At 33.9% G+C, this 4,623-nt stretch overlaps 1 non-coding gene across 1 annotated transcript; it reads right to left on the bottom strand.

Annotated features, from left to right (window-relative positions):
• Positions 1-1,240: 1,240 nt before the first annotated feature.
• LOC115844300 (U5 spliceosomal RNA) lies at positions 1,241-1,357 on the bottom strand. Its single transcript, XR_004036069.1, has one exon. It is a non-coding gene; the product is annotated as a U5 spliceosomal RNA (small nuclear RNA).
• Positions 1,358-4,623: the final 3,266 nt, after the last annotated feature.

Genomic DNA, 4,623 nt, shown 5'->3' with positions numbered 1-4,623 from the left:
ATATGTAGGAATGTTGGTGATTTTTGTATTCATATCTCAGATCTTGTAACCTTGAACTCTCTAATGCTAATATTTTATCTGCAAATTCTTTTAGAGTCAATATGTGGATTATCATATAATCCACAAATAACAACTGCTTTGTCTCTCCTTTTTCAATTTCTTACTTCTTATATATATATTTTTTCTTATCTTATTGCATTTTCTAGGATACCCAGTAGTTAATTTGAAGACACCTCTATTTTATGCCTGATTTAAAAGGACACTCATTTTTTTATTATTCTGTAATTAAAATCTTTCATTATTCATTTATATTTCAATAATTATAGCTTTCTCTTCTTCCTGTTAGTGTTAATATATGAAATTTTAACTGTACACATCTAGAAACATTAAAAATTGGTTTAAGGAAAAAGATATTATGTCATAGTTAATGTAATAAAGATTCCCTAAAGGCATGATATTATAAAATCAGTTTACTGCTTTACAGAATTATAAAGAAATTTAAGTGGATTTTAGCTGTAGTCTGTTTTTTTCCTTGAGGCCACTGATCAGACTTAGTATTTTTACATGTAATTACCAGAGTTATCAAGTAGACCAGGTGTTAGTAACTGAAATGATGGTAACTCCATATTAATCATCTTCTTGTACTCATATATATATAGACTATATAGAGACTAAGCTTTATTTAGAGTGTTCATTTGTATACCTTAAATAGGTAAAATTTCATTCTTATGTTTCAAAGAAAAAAATATTTCTGTCTGTAATTCTTAATAGGGTAAATTATTAACATTTTAATAATGTCAGCTAGGGTCTTCTTGACAGATGTCAGCTAGGGTCTTCTTGACATTAAGATTGTGGTAGGAATTATTCAAGTACACACATTTAATGGCTGAGAACTTCACAAGATTTCTGCTAACCTCTGGTGTTAAAGCACAGTTCAGTTCCTTCATCTGTACTATCAAGTACAGATATTATATTCTACCACCATGTCAAAATTAGTATAAAGCTCAGCCTTTATGCCTGATTGGGCAAGAGAATTCATTACACCAAGAATTTTATAAATTGGTTTATGGGTTCAGATTGCATCAAATTCCACACTGATTTCCACTGACGTGCAGAACAAACAACTGTTCCTCTATTATTTTCTGTCCCCTGGTGCAGCGTTACAGCATCTAGACCAAGTTCCTTCTGTGTCTCAGCACCTGTCCTTTTTGTATATTTTAAAGTCATCTTTTATTTTTCCAGCCTTGTTTATTCCCACAAGCCCTCAAAAAATTGAAGCAACAATCATGCTTTTCCCTCCCCACATGAATCTTTAAAGGCAAAAGATTCATTCAATTATGAAGAGAAGCATGACTATGGATTTAAAGTCATCTTTAAAAATAAAATTGCCACTTTTTTCCATATAAAAAACACATCACTTTGTACAACAAATTAGTAACTGTTTCCAAGGTAACATAATATTTATAAACTTCTTACATGTGCATCCTCATCATTTCTCTAAAACAAATTCAGTTTTGTGGTAATTTCATAGTCACATTTTTAAAGTGTTCGGTACTACTAGAATTAAACCTTTTTAACTTCTATGAAACAGTCATATCCAAAAGAACGTTACTCATTAAAACCACACTATAAATCATATTTTCAGAGCATGAACCCAGAGAAGAACATAGCAGAAAATGAATAATCTATGCAGCTTGATGCTTTTTCACATATTGATTTACATGTCACTTGTCTGCAATTATTGTTTAAATACAATTCACTCTTTCCCAATAGGATACTATTATCATTACTGCATACAAGGATCAGACTTACATTAAAATGGTTTAAACCCAAGCCCAACTTTATTGTTGTTTTGTTGTTTTCACTTGGAATATTAAAGATTATTTTAGCACAAATGGAACACATATACTTGAACATTGTAGCCATCTGTATTGAATTCTATCATTCATCTGAGATCTTCTTCCTGATATTTATCAATATAAGATTGGCTAACCCTTCTCGTGACAAGTGTAAGAGCATGTTGATGGCCTGAAGACCATCACCTATACGGTTTCTGTCTGTTGCACTGTTTGTACAGGGGAATCCTATAACAAAGATGCTAAGTATGATTTCCTACTCTGAAAATTAAACGTTTCACCTATTTTTTAAAAAAAGAAATTAAAGAGGAATCTCAAGCCAAACCAAAGATTCCTTCCTCCATGATAACTGGCCCCAAATAACCCCACATGGGATGGACATGCTCATTCATTTTTGCTTCATTCTCTGTCTTCAAACTGGAGACAGTAATCAGATGCAATTATTAGAAACCCCGACTTCATCATTCCTACCCAAGGGTGAAATGGCCTAGAGTCAGTGCTTCCAATTACACTGGGTGGCCCAGAAATGGACAAGCTGATTTACAGATAGCTGTGCTTAGTTCTATCCCAAAGGTCCCAGAGGAAACGCCTGGAGCAGAAGCTGAATCTTCCTATCAAGTGGCTCTCAGCTCTGTCACTAGCTACAGAATTAAATAGAATGCTGAACCTGGAAGAGAGGTTTTTTTCTCTTACACTATGGTCAGTTCTTAAATCCCTCCGACATTAATAGGAAAATTCCATAGGCACACTTGCATGTCCTCATTAAAGTATAGAAATTAAAGAAGAAGTGACAGAGTAATCACTAAAACCAACGACAGAGGAGATGCCCATAGGAATAACAGACTCAGTTCACATTTTAAGTAGTTCAGTCTGAAAATTTCAAAATGCAAATTCCTTTTAGGGAACTGGTATCAAAAGCATGCTCGGTCACATATAACATGTCCCATGCTGTTTTGATCAACTGAAATTATTCTTACTATTTTGGGCTTTTTAAACCAATTGCTACAGAATTCTTCTTTTTGGCCATCTTAAAGAGGGAGTCAATAAAAGAGTAAAATTTAACAGACTTAACATTGCTTTGTTTATTGTTGGGTAAAAAGTAAAGCCCTACCTGTTCTCTGCTTCCACGAGAAGCAGACACACACACACACACACACACACACACACACTCTCTTCTCCAAGGTACTTCATGGAAGCTGACTTTTAAAACAACTCCTTGTCATTTTGGACATAGTGCAAAATCTAGAACTTTATAATATAAAACCTACACCAAAATGGCACATCTCCTTTTTTATTTTCAAAGATATCAATTCTTTCCATGTAAAGGAAGGAGCCGGAAAATGAAAAATGCTTTTTAGTCCATAGCCTGAGAAGTTCCAAATCTTTTTTTGAAACCAACCATAAACAGTCCTGGCAAAAGGCAAAAGAGAAATGTCTATATTCAAGTGAATATTTGCATGTTTTTCAAGACCCACCATGATTAGATCTCTGGTTTTGATGCAAAGCAAAATGCTACCTAAAAGACAGTTTTCTGGAAAGAAACTTTTAATGGTGAATAAGAGGATGAGGAAGTTTAGAGAAAGAAATAAGAAATTTATAGTGTCTGACTTGTATAGAAAGAGAGAATGTAAAGGGAGGCCTACATTCCTCTGTGGAGATGTGATCTGCTATCTAAAGCTAGAATTTTAAGAGAAAATAGTACAGGAAAAAAATTCACATTCCATCACCTTAACAGCCCTCCCTTCGTTGGTAAGGGTATCCGTCCACCATAGCAAATGGTGCAGAGGAGAGATGCTGAGCATTTAATGTGTTTAATAAAATTATATTATGCTGCGGACTTGCATTTGTCATCCTTGTAAGGTAATAAAAATCTACCTTTCCTGAGAAAGAATGACACCTGTAAAACTGTTCCATACAGGTTAAAAATTTTGAAAATGCAAAGTAATCATAAACCTACAAGACATCCAAAGAGGGTAAGATTCAGAAATCAGTGTGAAATTTTTGTTTTGGGGTAAACTGCAGAAGCTAGAGTTTCAATTGTAAGTAAAAAAAAACAAACAAACTTAAAAGCGCCATTTCTTTTTTGTGTATGTGCTTAAAAAAAAGAAGAAATTTCAGTATCATCATTAACAAGTAACATTTAATATAAGGATCTAGAAATAGTAGTTGAAAGTACCTGTCAAAGGGGGTGGGGGATAGGAAAAAGATGATGCATTGTAGAGGCCACTCAGAAATTCAGTTCAAATATGTATTCATCCAGACACAAGATGCTGCTGAGAGAGGTGAAGGAGGTTGATTTTTTTATGCATGTGAAGTGATTGAAGAACTAAGACAATGTGTGTACTATAGCATCAATTATCAGAGGAGCTCTGAGAAAGGAAAGATCCAGGTGAATAATAGACATCTGAGAAGGCTTCACGGAGAAGGAGGAACCTAAACTAACCTAAATGAGAAAAGTGGAATTTCAATCAGCAAGTTGGAGGAAGAGAAGAATGAGTTCCAGATGGGAAAATAGCCCAAACAGGAAGGAACTAATATTGTCTATTTGGGGCCTGAGATTGTCCAGGATAGGTAATAGTAGAAAAGGTTTACTTTAATATGTGAGGAGAGATGAGGTTAAATAAAAATTATGGAGAATATTAGAATAAGTAGTTTAAATGCTTTACACACAAAAACAAAAACTACAACAACACTATGGGACCAATTTTATTAAACATTTAACTAGCATTACCTCATGTTATCCAAATAGCAACTCTAGAAACACAGG

The sequence above is a fragment of the Globicephala melas genome, chromosome 3, assembly GCF_963455315.2.
Source record: "Globicephala melas chromosome 3, mGloMel1.2, whole genome shotgun sequence".
Classification (NCBI taxonomy): domain Eukaryota; kingdom Metazoa; phylum Chordata; class Mammalia; order Artiodactyla; family Delphinidae; genus Globicephala; species Globicephala melas.
Note: the sequence above shows the minus strand (reverse complement) of the source record. Positions and strands in the feature narration are given on the sequence as shown.